Here is a 15,247-nt window from a genome sequence, read left to right as displayed (position 1 = left end):
AAAGATGTGGGTTGGCAGAAGGGATTTAGAAGCATGATAGTAATCAGAGAACTTGAACGTGATTGCTTATATTGCTCCTGAAAGCATCTCAACCAGGCTGGTGGTCCAACGTCCTAATTAGCTAATGGGTACAGGAGGGTTTTACTTAGAAAGGAGGCTTATTGGATCAGCATTCAAAGACACTCGAGTTTTGGCTTTTTGTTTGTTTTTTCTAACTTACCATTTTCCTCGAAGACTGTGATTCTCAAACTTCAGGGTGCACGAAATCCCCTGGAGGGTTTATGACAACCCAGATTGCTGCCGCCCCTCCCCAAGTGTCTGATGCAGCAGGTCTGGGGTGTGATCTGAGAACCAGCATTTCCAGTGAGTTCCCAGGTGATGCTGCTGCTGGTCTGGGGACCACACACTGAGAAGCACTGTTCTCGAAGGTGGAGAAGGACACCAGAAGAGAAGACGAGGATGGGGCCTGCTGGAGGAACAGGGGGCAGAAGAGAAAGAAGGGAGAAGATGTAAATAGAAGAGAGGGAGGGAGGATGGGGAGAATGACAGGTGAGCAGGGGAGAGGGGAAAGAGACTGAGGGCGCAGAGCTAGGAAAAGGGAGGTCGGCAAGAAGGGAGACGAGCAAAAAACAGAGGAAGAGAGGGAGAGAGACACACACATGGGGCTGTTTGAAAAAATGCATAACACTTGCCAAGGTGTCAGAGCTGGAATCTGGGCAAAGGACCAGTGGCGGCTGAACATCGGGTGTTTGTGGGACTACCTGCTGTATGTACAGCTAGACTTGGCCATCTGCACCTTCATGGATAAACCTGGGTTGCCAGCTTCCCGGTCTCACCTTGGTGATACCGGCTGATATTGAAGCAAACCTGGCTCCAGCTAAAGGGGAAAGCCATGAGAAAGGAGGACAGAGTTCTCCAGGGGCCTCCTCTCCCCTCCTGTGTTCTTGTTGGATCCTGGATCTCCTTCCCAATTCTCCCTCTGACCCAGAAGCACTGCCAACTCAAGCTGGAACCGACTCTCGCACTCCACGCTCCCTGCTGCTGGCCTGGACACGTCCTCCAGCTGTCCCAGGCCCAAGACTTCTCAGGGTTCCACATTGAGGCCAGGCTGGTCCCCATCCCCACCCCCCCACCCCCTGATCAGGGAAACACATGGGACCTGGAAGGTCAGAGGAGGACCTGCCAGGGGCTACCGGTGAAATTCGCATGTTATTCCCGGGGCCGCCTTCCCAGCAAGGAAAGGTGCATCACCAGAACCAGGGGTCACCTCCATGTGAGGAAATCCAAGTGGGTGGAGAGGTCCCGGGGCTTGGCTCTGTCACCTCGTTCAAAAAAGGCACGCAAGGGCCCCTGGAGATGGACCGTGTTGTAGCGACGGTGGGGTAAACAGGCTCAGGAATTGCGGGCTCAGCCTGTGAAGCCAGCAGGCATGGCAGTGCCTCTCCCCTCTGGAGGTGCGAGAAATCCTCGCTATAAATCAAGGAAATTAAATAGAGTGCAGGGCTTAAGGGCATTGCTCAAACCCCTAATCCGGATCCCAGGGTTGCTGAAAAGGCCGCCACGCCCAGCAGTTCAGAAAGAGGAAAACTGTTTCACAGGCTTTGCTCTCCCGGGAGCCCAGTGGGGAGACCTTAGAGCTGCCCTGCAGTCCCAATGCAGATGAGTGTCAGAGTCGGAAAGGAGCTCGGAGAGCCTTCCCCCTTGCTGCCTCCTTACAGGCAGAGAACCTGAGGCTAGACAAAGAGAAGGTACTTGTATGAAGGCATATAGGGATCAGTTATTAATGGAACCCACAGGCAAATACAATTTCAACTACGGGGGGGGGGGCGACTGGCAACAGTGTCAGGGAACCGTTCCCAAGTGGTTTGCTTTTAGCATCATGAAACCCTGCGAACAATACATGGTGGCAAAGGAAAGTTCCCACACGTGGCAGGATGCATCTTGAAAACATGTAGGCAATCAACAAGTGCACTTCCTTTTACAGCGTCGAGTTTCGCACACTCGAGCGTCATGTTTTGTACAATTTTGCAAAACCTTAAGAAGAAGAGGGCAAGCGAAATGGAGAGAAGGAAAACCCTGCCACACAGTGACAAGAAGCATGGCTTCGGAGTTTTGATGGGTTATGATGCATCCGACAGCAACCAAGCCCTTGACTTGTCAACTCCCCTAATCCTTACAAATGCCCAGAGGAAGTGTTTTGGTTGCAGCCATTTTTCAGATAAGGAGAACGAGGCTCAGAGAAGTTAAAACAATTGTTCGAGATGGAAATCTGGCCTTTCTGTGTTTTTCACTTAATTCTCCAGTATAAGTCCTTTTTAGAGGTAGGAATGATTCTTCTATGATCTCACTTGTCATGGCTGCTTACAGTTCCACTGTAGCAAGGGAACCAAATCTCTGCTGGCAGGAGCTGTGGCTCGCCCCTATAGCAGAGGTCTATAAGTTTTCTGTTAAACAGCCAGAGAGTCAATACCCTCTACTTTGCTGACCCTGTGATGGTGCACTAACTAGTCAACTCTACCTCTGTAGCCCATGAAAGTAGCAGCAAGCAAGGCATAAGCCAATGGGCGTGGCTGTGTTCCAATAAAACTTTATTTATAAAAACAGGAGGTGAGGGCGCCTAGGTGGCTCAGTCGGTTAAGCGACTGCCTTCGGCTCAGGTCATGATCCTGGAGTCCCTGGATCGAGTCCCGCGTCGGGCTCCCTGCTCGGCGGGGAGTCTGCTTCTCCCTCTGACCCTCCCCCTTCTCATGTTCTCTCTTTCTCTCTCATTCTCTCTCTCTCTCAAATAAATAAATAAAAATCTTAAAAAAAAAACAACAAAAAAAACAGGAGGTGAGCTGGCTTTGGCCCGCAGGCTGCAGTTTGCTGACCCAAGCCCTGCAGTGTTGCCAGCACTTTGCTATAAATGCTTACTGATAACAGTCACTGTCGTTATATATCAAAAGAGCTGTAACAAGATCTGGTGGCAGGTCTGTGAACCAACTCACCAGGCACAGACAGTAAATCCAGGACAGCGGGGATTCTCAAACTTCACTGTGTATAAGAATCCATGGAGCTTATTAAAAATGCAGAAGTGGGGGTGCCTGGGTGGTTCAGTCAGTGAAGCATCTGCCTTTGGCTCAGGTCATGATCCCAGGGTTGTGGGATCAAGTCCCATGTTGGGCTCCTTGCTCAGCGGGGAGTCTGCTTCTCTGCCCCTCCTCTGGCTTGTGCTCTCTCTCTCTCTCTCTCTCACTCATTCTCTCTCTCTCTCTCTCAAATAAACAGAATTTTTTTAAAAAATTGCAGAAGTGGGACCCCACACTAGAGAATCTCACTCAGACAGATCTGAGTTAGGGCCCGAAAATCTGCAATTTTAATGAGCGCTTTCAGGTATTCTCTAATGAACATGCTGGGGATGTGGTTAGAAGAGCACAGTTGGGTGGCCCCTGGGCTGGGAAGGAAGAAATTGCGAGGAGGCTGGCAGCCATCTTGTCATAGGAGAGTAGCCGGGGACGCCCCCAGCACGACAGCCCTTGGAGCCATGTGAGGATGCCCCCGGAAGGGACAGTGACTGGATAAGCAAGAAGGAGTGGTAAGGACAACAGACCTCATTAGAAGACCACCTACAACCCAACAACTCTTAGGTCCCTGTTCTCCATATTCAAATGGCAACAAGGGGGGCAGAACTTGCCTACAGATGCTTAGCTTGGAGGTATCCGTTTGTAATCTTGCCGTACAATCGCAGAACCTGGACAAAGACCTGAGGATTTGAGAGACTGGAAAACCGGGACAAGGAGGAAGAACCAGGCTCAGGTTGGAGGAGAGTCTTCCCAGGGGGTCTGAAGTTCAAATAGGTCCGTAGGGGGAAATGCGGGGCTGCCCAAAGAGCTCTTGATTCTGGTGACTGGCTGCTTTTCCAAGAGCCTCTAGGGCAGGTCCTAGGATTTCCAGTTCCATGCAAGGGAGTAATGGTTCACAGAATTAAGGTCCCATGACTCACTCTACCCATGCGCACCTGCACCAGAATTCAGGCTCCTGACCCCTAGCTTTCCTGCTATAGTTGGATAAAAGGAATCCAGCTACCTCCTATCCCAGGGAGGGGCTAACCTTCAGTCCACAGGCAGCATCAGTAAATGTTTGCTGCATTCTCTTGGTGCCTAAATAATTTTCTTTTCTCTCTTACAGTATTTTAGCACAGATAGTAATAAAAGCATATACATTTGACCTTTGAACAACACAGGGGTCAGGGACACCGACACATCAAGCAGTTGAAGATTTGCATGTAACTTTTGACTCCCCCAAAACTTAATTACTGGCAGCCTGCCTTTGATCAGAAGCCTTACCGATAACATACACGGTCGATGAACGTATATTTTGTGTTACACGTATTACACACTGTATTCTTACAATCAAGTAAGCTAAAGAAAAAATGTTAAGAAAATCATAAGGAAGAGAATACATGTATAGTACAGTCCTGTATTTATTAAAAAGAAATCCATGTAGAAGTGGACACGCACAGTTCAAACCCATGTTGTTCAAAGGTCAACTGGATCTACGGTAGGTCTGCCACTCATGGACACCTTCTGTACTCAACAGGTCGCATTCATTGGAAATAATATTCACGGTGTCCCCATGATACCCGTTGAATAATTTGTATGTATTTCACAGATGCCCCACATCTGTAAAATGCTATACCCATTTTAGAGATGTGGAAACAAAGGCTCAAGAAGGGGGAGTGATTTTTTTTCCCCCAAATTGTAGAGCTTTTAAGTAGAAGAAGTAGGATTTGATGTTTAACCACCATGCCACAACCCTCTCTAGCTTCGGAACGCTCTCTTATGTAAGGTCTCCTTTGCTCCTCAGAGCAACCTGTGGTTTGTTTTGGTAAGATGGTGGTTCTCAAAATGTGGGAAAAGAAGAAGGAGAGGAGAGGGGAGGGGAGGGGAGGGGAGGGGAGGGGAGGGGAGGAAAGAAAGAAAGAAAGAAAGAAAGAAAGAAAGAAAGAAAGAAAGAAAGAAAGAAAGGAAGGAAGGAAGGAAGAAAATTGAAAAAGTGTGGCTCATAGCCCAGCAGCTTCAGCAACCCTGAACCTGTTAGAAATGCATATTCTCAGGCTCTCCCTGAATCTGATGACTCAGAACTATCTGTGAGGAGGAAGACCTGTGTCCTAACAAGCTCTCTGGGCAGTTTCAATGGACACTCAAGTTTCAGAACTAGCACATAAGGAATCTTATTCTCTGATTATAAATGAGGGAACAAAGGAACAGAGAGGTTTGGCAGCTTGTGCAAGGATGCACAGAAAGTGGTCGGAGGGCTGGGCCTATCTCTGGGGCTGGAGCCCCCAGATCTGCATTTTAACGAACTCCCAGATGACTCCAGAGTTTGAGAACTTCCCCCAGAGAATCACATAGCTCTTGCCTCTTCCCACGCCCCTAGACAGGGTACCAGAAACCAGCAGAACTCAGGTGCCCTGCCTTATACCTCTCAGTTGTTAAGCTGTTTAATTTTTTAAAAATCGCAAGTCAACCACAAATATGTTTATTGTAAGACTTCAAATACTACAGAACTTTATAGATTTTTAAAAAATGAAAGCTGATTCTCTTCTGGCCCTCCCCCCAAATCCGGACCACCCCCAATTACCGTTAACAGTTTGGTGTGTAACTTTGCAGACATTTAAAATTCTTATTTAAATACATATATGCACACATACACTCAGATGATAATTCAAACCAGAAATGGGACTTACTATTATTACACTCTGGCATGACCCACTTAATGGGCTATACTATACATCTCTGTGTGTGGTGTGTTTTTCAGGACACGGAAATATAGCTCATTCTTGCTAATGGTTATAGAGTATTCTGCTTCTGAAAATATCTTGACTGACTTAACTAGTCACCAATGGATAGAGATTTTTGTAGCCTCTTATTTTTCACTACTACAAACAGTAATAAAATCCTTATAGGTATACTTTTTGGAACATGTGTCTGTCTAAAAGGTTGACCACCTTGAATAGGAAATACTGGGATCCTTGCCTTCGGTCCTCTCGACTGTTCTACTCTATCCCTCTCCAGCCAGTCTTTTCTATGCCTCATGGGGAGATTTGGCACAGAATGACTGCTACTCACTACTGTTGTTCGTTTTGCTTTTGACTGGCTTCTGGGGGGAATGGGAGGGCTGAAAAAGGAAAAAAAAAGTTTTTCTTTCTTTCCTTCTTCCTTTATTTCCCAAGGTGGGAAGATTATCCTGAATGCCAATTTGAGCTTTAAGATGGAAACTATGGGATGATGCTCTCCTAGAGACATTCCTAGAGGGACAGAAGGAGTGGCAGTTCCCAGGACCCGGGGAAAGTTCGTGACTTTTCCCAGGTTGAATGTGAATCATGACAGAGCTCGGGTCAGCTGTGCTCTGACTCGCTGTGGCTGGGGACAATTTTCTGAGGTCTCTCATCCCCGGGTGATTTCAGTATAAGCCCCACACGGCCATCTGCACCCCACCCCCCACCACTTCCCCAGCTCTCTATGACTCAGTCACATACTCATCCCGAGTCATCAGAGAATGGAAATCATGAGCAAAGCCTGGCTCGCACCCAGGGAGTGACAGAGCACATCCAGAAAATCAGGGATTCCCTACTCTGCCAAGGAAACGTGAGTGGAGACAGCTGATTCTCCACGGTCAGGAGGGAGATGCTTCAAAGCGCCAGGCCACTGTGCTTGGCAGAGAAGCCTGTTGTTTTGGAAAACTGGGCATTGAAGCAATTGCGAATTGCTTTAAAGCAAGAGGAACATGAAATATGGCACGCCACAGGGAGGAACTATTATCTCTAGTCTCCTTGGGGTCATCCTCTTAAGCATAAATAGTATTTAAAACCCATTTTCTCCCTGGTTAATTATAATAGCTAATTTTGTTGTTGTTGTTGTTGTTGTTGTGAAAAAGCCACTCTGTTTGGGGCACTGCGCTAGGCACTTAGAATACTTTATTCCCTCTAATCCTTAGGACAGCCCTTTTGATAGGCAGGATTATGATCTGTATTGTTCAAAGAAACAGAGACCCTAAATAGGCACCTTGCTGCCTAGTTACAAGAATCTGGACCCCAGGCCTGGTGAATGATTGTGATTAGAACAGAATAAAAGGTCCCAATGCACATTAACAATCATTATCATAAAGCAGCGAAGTTTGTATTTATTGATTGCCACTGTGTTACGGAGAAGCCCCCCCCCCGCTAAAATTAGTGGCTAAAACTAGAAACATCTCTTATCTCGCAGGTTCTGAAGGTCAACAATCTGGGAGCAGTTTAGCAGGATGGTTTGGGCTCCGGGTCTTCTGAGAAGTTACTCTCAATTGCCTGCAAGGCTGCAGTCTCATCTGATGACCCAACAGGGAAATCCATTTCCGAGCTCACTCATGTGGCTGTTGGCAGGAGGTTTAGGGAGTGAGAGAGAGAGAAGTTGCAACCTCCTTTATTATCTAGTCTCTGGAGTTACAGACCATCACTTCTGCCGCATGCCATTGGTCACACAGAGCAATCCTAGTCCAGTGTGGGAGGGGACTATAGAAGGGGAGGATCACTGGCGGACATCCCAGAGGCTGGCTGCCATATTAGGATGCATCTCTTAGCTAGAAAATCTTCAAGCAACTCCGATCATACAACACACCAAAGACCCAGTATCCTTTGTTTATTTTTCCTCTCCATCTACCACTCAGACCAAACTCGGATGCGTGACGTAGAAAGAAGCACTTCTCACCAAAGTGCAGGGAGATTCTATCTCAATTCTGCACAAGCATACCACCCAACAAACCTGACGCCCATCAACTGTCTGTTCGACAAATGAGCAGGTTGCTCTATCCTGTCCCTTATCTTCTTGAAAGCAGGATGCTGCTTATTCCAACTTTGCCCCTACCTCAAAATCAACTCTCCACCCTGCTTGACCTCTTTGTGTCCCGGAAGGCTGGAGCATGCAGGCTATACGAACTATGTCCCTTGTCACTCACTTTCGGTTGAGTTTGGCTAATGGGAAGCACCAGCAGGAGACTGGGGGATGTCGAGAGAGAGGTGTCAGAGTGTTAGTGCCCCCATGTCTTCTTTGCTTTGGCATCATGGTGCTGAGAGAAATCATGGTCCTCCAGGTCTGCACTGCTTCTGGGGGGCCACACCCCCCATGGCTCCTGAGAGCTCCACTTCCTCTCATCACCCCTGCATTCCAGGGTTAGATACAGCTTCCTGCCATTAGAAGTTTCTGCATGCTTTAGCATCCCTTTCTGGTTCTGTTAGTTTGGCTCATACCTCTGTAAATAACTCCTCTAGAAACATCTCTGACTTCAACCATTGGAATGGTATTTTTTCTTCTAGGATCCAGACTCCAAAGAGAATGAAATGGTCTCTCACTTGCATGCCTTGGTTTCTTCACACTTTGAGACAATTCTTTAGGCATGTGTAAATGTAGAGGGAAGAGAGCTCATTTTAGTCAACACAGAATTTGAGTAATCCCGTGAGACACATTAGGGAAGATGAATATTTTAGATTTGTATGGCCGTGACTACTACCTCACAACACTGGTGGCCATTTGAGTCATCAAGAATTTTATACATTTTTAATGCAGAATGCATGACTGTATATAGACTTTCACAGGATTCCCAGGGGATGGTCACCGGGACACTGAGATTTGGGGAACTTGAGAAAGTCTTTCCTCAAAATACCCTACCAAATCAATCACAGTGTTCTACTTGGGTTATTTAATGCTGTGTATGATCTCCACTTTATTGCATTTTTTTTTTCATAAAGACCTTTATTGGGTTTTTTTAGGGGGGTGGGTTTTTTTTCCTGGGGAAAGACAGAAGAGTCAATCTAGGTTTTAAAAGTTCCTTCCCTCCAAAGCAGAATTGCGATGGTCCCCTATTACTACATGTATGTGAAAGAGAAGAAAGCCAGCAAAGCTGGGAAAGATTTTGCAAACTACCTACTCATGCATTCATTCATCCATTCACTCATTCATTCTGAAACCCTCGCCTCGTGTCATGGAAGGTTCTGAGTGTGCAGAAATAAATCAGACAGGGTTGCTTTCCTCAAGAAGCTCACAACCTAAGGAAAATCAGCTGATAAAAGCAAAAACAGCCCACAGAGGGTCATGCTGAGGGGGCATCGCCCATACGCTGTGTTCCGCAGTGACAGATTAATCGATGGGGATAAATCTGTTTGTTCACATTGGAGAACAAGGTTTTTCTCAGGCAGGCTCTTCGGAGGAGGAGAGGGGAATGAGGAAGGGTAAAGCCTGGAGAAGAACCTTCTAATTAAACTATACCTCCAAGCTAAAGGAAAAAAAATGTCTTTAATGAAACGAGAAAGAAGATCTTCTCACTTGCCCACAATGAAGAACCCTCGCTCAAGAGCGGCTCCTAAGGTTGCCACGGTGCCTGGACCATTAGTCTGATCACCAGCTATCAGGTCAAGTCCAAGAGAGACAGGTCCCATACACCTGTAGCACCATAATTACACACACACACACACACACACACACACACGCATGCACGAGCGCACGGAGGTAGAAAGACTCTTGGATTATGGTTGTTTGTGTTCGGTGGGGAGGCTCTGCTATTTTTCTCTTGTCATTTGCAAGATCTAAAGACGTCGACCTGGAAAGATGTTTGCACTTTATTATTGAGTGGAAACATTTGGTGTTAGCTACCAAAAGGTATATACAGTTTCATCTCTCTCTCTCTCTCTTTCACACATACACACATATTTTTATACATATATACACATGTATGTTTAGAAAAAAATTGAAAAGATAGAAGAAGATAAACATTTTAAATCTAAGTTACAAATTACAGGTCATTTTTACTTTCTTCATTGTCTTTTTATGTATTTTTCTTCAAATTTGTTTCCTTCTTTTTTTTCCCCTCCCCAGTGATCCAAACTTCCCATGGTGGGGCGGGAAAAGGAATACTGGATTAAAGGGATTTAAATAAATTATTTTTTCTTACAGGATTTATCAGAGCCTTTACTGTCCTAACATTCACCGAAACTCCAGATTATCCATTAATATATAATAATGTAGCTGCCATTTATTGAGTATGCCAGGCACTGTTTGGAGACTTTTTCTAATTTTGAACCATTTATTTTTTGCTGCCATTTATGGAATGCTTTCTATGTGCCAGGGTCTCTCATCAGGGCTCTTTACCTCCCCTTTCATAATCTTAATTTTCTTTACATAATCCTTTCAGTTACCTCCCAGAGAAGGTGCTGCTATGGTTCCCATTACACAGATCAAGACAGTGAGGTCTAGAAAGTTTGCCTTAGTTCTTGCCTTAGTTCACATAACCAGTAAGTTGTGAATTCAAGATTTAATCAGGATTTGCATGTAAATACATTTTTTAAATTGTCCAAAAAAAGGACTAGGGAATTAATGCCCAATAAACTTATTTGTAGGGTTAAAGGGATGGGTAAAACTCACAAGAATTTGAGTTAGTTACCTACCTACCACATATTCTGGAAGCCAAGTTCCTTAGCCAAAGTGGCCAGATATTGGTGTGGTTGAAGGTAAGTGGAAAAAAAAGAAAATCAGACCCAGAGCCAAGAGTATGAAGTTATTTTTGTAAGTGTATGTGTTTATGTGTGTAACTCTGTTATACTTTTTAAATTCTAAGATGATTTTCCTTATAAGATTCAGTGTTAGTTTGATGTCAGCTCTCAGGGGGTGTGGGATAGGTGCTGTGAAATATTACATACATGTATTATTATTTATCTTAATATGCACCATGATCTCAGAAATCAGGAGAGTGTGTGTGCGCCTTACAACCAAGGAAATACTTATGACAGGGGATCTTTGCAAAAACAAGGAGCGAAATATTCCTCATTTCCTCTGCCTTCCCCATGTTTCCTATACTGAGTACTTAGTCCTTGGTAATAATTAAAAAGAAAATTAATACATCTTTAAAAAGAAAGTAGTTGCCCTTGAAAACATCTTTTTGCACTATACCCTTTCTTTCCTTGTACCCTGTGTGAACCCATGGGGGTGGAGATCCAGAGACCCCCATGCCTCACAGGGAGGCATTACCATATTACCTACAGATGACCCATTTTACAGATGAGAAAAAGAGGAATCAAGTCAAATTCAATTTAGAATCCCCAACCCGTTTGTTTTAGCAAGGGTTTCTGGTTGCCTAACAACCGCTTCCTGACCCCAAAGGGGCAGTGGATGGAGAGAGAGATACAAGAGAGAGAATCTCGAAGAAATCCCCAGACAAGAAGGGGGTAGGGCAAAACACAAGGAGGAGATGCAAAACACAAGGTAACTTGAAGGAATACCCATGGCCAGCGGTTTGGGATTTTTCCCCTCTTCTTAACATCACTCAGCCCCACTTGCTTCCCACTTCGGATTGTCTTCCTTACTTCCTTGCCTGCACTGTGGCTGCCACCATGACCGACAGACCTCGTACACTCTGGATACTCCCCAGTCCACCACTCGCCCTGAGTCCATACTCATCCTATTTCCTTGCATACTGACTCCATTCATTTGTATATTTCTTCCTCATTCATTCATTCATTCATTCAACAATTGATGGAGCACCAGTTCTCTGAGAGTTCTAAGCACTGGGCACATAGCAATAGACAAAACAGCCAGCAACAACATGATAGTGACTCTAAATAAAATATACAAGTAAGTCATATAGCATGTCCGATAGGATTGAACAAAGTAGGGTGAGTGCCATGGGAGGGTTGGGGAGGTTGCAATTTTAAATGGGGTGGTTAGAATAGGCCTCCATGAGGGGCCATTTGAGCAGAGTTAGGAGTGAGGGAGCATCACCTGCTGCTATCCTGGGGAAGAGTGTCCCAGGCAGAACAGCCCGTGCAAAGGCTCTGGGGTAGGAACCATGCCTGATATGTCTGAAGACCAGCAAAGAGTCCTATGTGTCTGGAGGGAAGTGAGGGAAGGGGACACATCAGAGATGAAATAATGGAGAGAGCAGCAGGTGTAAGGTGAATGATGATGTAGAGCCTTCGGGTCCTAGTAAGGGCTTTGGTGTTTACACTCTGGTCTAACGAAAAAGAATATTTCACCAAAACACTCAGAGACGCTCTTTGTACGTTATGGCTGTGCTGAAAGCAGAAAGAGCTATGGCAACTTTTCATTCGGGGGAGAAGAGCTGAAAGCACAATGCAGATAAAACAAATAGGAAGGCTCAGCGTGCACGTGCACACGCGTGCACACATATGCACACGTCTGAATGCACACGCATGCATGCACGCACGGGCGTGCACAAACACACACACACACACACACAAACAGGAGTGATAGAAGTAGAGGAATGGCGACCATGGCAGCCTGGAGCCTTGGGCTGATGTCGAGGAGAGCCTCGGCACTAATGCTAATGAATTCTGATGATTTGGAGCGGTCATTAAACTAATAAGCCCATCTCCAAATTAGCACAGTGGCTGCAGCCAGCGAACATTTAATCAAGCCGCCTTCATTATTTTCGACACGGCACACTTGGTGAAAGTGACTGTGGGAGACGGGATGGGGGACCCTCATCTGATGGTTTTATCACTTGCCTGCCGGAGCGTGAAGCAATCGGTGTGATGAAGTTGCTCTGTTGGTTTTTTCCCTGCCAGAAGGGGATGCCAGCGAAGGGCGAGCCTTCTTTTCCTCCCTAATTACCAGATGCCCCTCTTTTTAAAAAATATCTTGGGGTGGATTCATTATTTATTCTTTTGAGCTTATTTGTTCAAGGTTTATTATTTGATGCCCATCTTCTAGAGAAGGTTCTCTCTCTGCTTTGGTTCCTCCCATTTTTTTCCCCACTGCTCTCTCCTCCAAAAAAAATGGACCACCATCCTCCTCCCCTTTTCAACAACCCAAACCTTGGAAACCTCCGCTCAGGCGGTTCTGTGTGAGGAGGGAGGACCGTGAGTGCCCTCAGGAGCTTCCTGATTCTTTCTCTTGAAACATCCAGCTGAATCCTTCTTTGTCGCCTGTCCCTTTGGCCCTGAAGCATCCCCCTTTCTGGACAGTTAGTATTATTAGCTGTGGCCTCATCAGATCAGGGTGACCAACTGGTCCCAGATTTCTCAGGACTTGGCTAGTTTTAGCCCTGAAAGTCCCACCGCCGGGGGGGAAAACTCTTCGTCCCTGAGAAATGGGATAGCTTGTCCCCATGGTAGAGACCCACCATCATTGTGTCTCCTGTTGGGCTTCTGTTTCCCACATATGACTTGGCTCTAGGTGTAATTTCCATTGTTGGTAAAGGATGACATGCTAACAGTTCCTGGAAAGCAGTGCTTTCTCTCCCTCTCCCTCTCTCTCCTTCCCTCTCTCCCTCCCTCCCTCTCTCTCTCTCTTTCTGTTTCTGTGTCTCTGTCTCTCTGTCTCCTCCTTTGACCTTTTCTCTTCTCTCTCTCTCTGTATCTGTTTCTCTGACCAGGAGGATTAAATGAGCTATGTGTAATGCCTGTTTCTGCAATATCCAATTAAGTGTCATTGTTCCTGGAAGGTTCCACAGGACTGCTGCATCCAACACTCTGATTTTTAAGATTCCAATCGGCTTTCCCGAGTGCATGGTGGTGGGGGGCGGGGGGGACGGGTTCCCAGCTGGAGTAGCTTTGGGCCTTGGTTTGCATGTGGAAACTGGGTTTGGAGAGATGAATAGCACGTTCAGGATGCTGAAGGGCTCGTCTTTGGTGGTCCCTGGCCTGGTACCCTATCCTGCCCAGCCCCAAATGCTACCTTCTGAGCCACTACCCCTTATGGCCTTAGGGGAGCCACTCAACTTCGGTTTCTCCCTATTACAAAAAGACAAATAATCCCTGCATTTTTGTCCTCACAGGAAGACTTAGGCTGGAATGAACAAACATACCACGGAACGTTCTCGAGAGGGAAAGAAAGTATTAAGTCTGACGATCATTGTCTTGCCCTCAGGTATTTCCTTTGCTCTGTCTTGGACAGAAAGCGGAAGGGTGTGTGAACGCATGTGCGTGTTCCTTCTGCTGAACGATCCCCCACCAGAGTTCTCAGAGGTGGTGGCCCCATGGAGTCATGGGAAGGGTAGCTGGCGAGGGAGTATTAATCCTACCCCCAAAGAATTCGACGCTAACCGATGTTCTTACCTTTGCAAACACTTAGGTCAGGCCTGGGGAGGTCTCCTGGTTGGAGAGGCAAGGAATCAGTCCGCGGAGCTGCAGAAACAGAGCAGGAAAGGAATTAGGTAAATAAACACATCATTTGAAGGTGACGAGGTGGTTGACAGGAGCCCCGTTGTGGGTGGTTCCATTGATCAATATTTGCGGAATTCTCATATGAGATGCCATCCCGAGTCTTTAGAAGATGTCACTCTTGTTGCAGAGGTAAAGGAAAATGTCTTTAGAAAGGAGAGCTTCCAGTCTGGGCATGTGGCAATTCATTCCCTTTCTGGAATGCTAATGCCAGCTCCCGATGAGTGAGCATCCACAGGCACCGGCCATGGGCTGTGCATTAGCTCAGGGTCACATAGGTCCCCAATGACCGAAGAGACTCGCCGCTGCTAGGTGGCTTACCTGCTAGAAGCCAGGCTTCCGCGCACATGGTCTTGACCGCTAAGCTATGCTTCCTCCCTCCCCTGAGCGTCAGTCGGGATGCGCTAACTGTGCGATCGTTAACATGCACGCAGATCATAGTTAAGATGGACACAGATCAAAATGCAGATTCTGATTCAGGAGGTCTGAGGGGGGGCCCAAGATTCTGCATTTCTCACAAGCTCCCAGGTGGGGCTGATACAGCTGGTCTGCAGGTCACCCGTTAAGTGTGAAGGGGTTACATTATGCCACAGTCACAAACATTCCCCCAAATCTCGGCAGGTTAAAATAACAAGGGCTCCTTTCTGAGTCAGGCCACGTGTTCATCACAGGTCAGCCAAAGGCCCTGCTCCATGCCACGGTCCTTTTAAGAACAAGGAGAATGGAGAAGCTCTCATTTGGGATACGGAGGCTCAAAGAGGGGTGGAAAAGACCTTCGGTGGACGTGAGGGGGGCGGCGGCTCACACCCGCTGTTAAATGCTTCAGGCAGGAAGTGACGCAGATCACTTCTGCTCACAACTCATTGGCTAGAACTGGTCACATGATCCCATCTAATCACAAGGAGGGCGGGGATAACGTAAGGCGTGCGGAGAGCCAGAGAGCCAGGAATACTTGGTGAGCATCAGGGAGATTACCACAACCTGCCTACAAAACCATCCGTCAAGTGTTTAACTAGCGCTTCCTAAGCGGCCAGTGCTGAATGAGGTATATGGGGCTCT

General features: G+C 46.6%; 1 long non-coding RNA gene across 1 annotated transcript; it reads right to left on the bottom strand.

Annotated features, from left to right (window-relative positions):
* Positions 1-6,599: 6,599 nt before the first annotated feature.
* On the bottom strand, positions 6,600-14,960 carry LOC145716711 (uncharacterized). Its single transcript, XR_014139509.1, has 3 exons — positions 14,510-14,960; positions 14,084-14,152; positions 6,600-7,392 (listed from the first exon to the last, which is right to left on the bottom strand). It is a non-coding gene; the product is annotated as an uncharacterized LOC145716711 (long non-coding RNA).
* Positions 14,961-15,247: the final 287 nt, after the last annotated feature.

The sequence above is a fragment of the Leptonychotes weddellii genome, chromosome 13, assembly GCF_054177405.1.
Source record: "Leptonychotes weddellii isolate Sample4059 chromosome 13, ASM5417740v2, whole genome shotgun sequence".
NCBI lineage: Eukaryota > Metazoa > Chordata > Mammalia > Carnivora > Phocidae > Leptonychotes > Leptonychotes weddellii.
The sequence above is the reverse complement of the archived record's forward strand: the minus strand, read 5'-3'. Positions and strand labels throughout refer to the sequence as shown.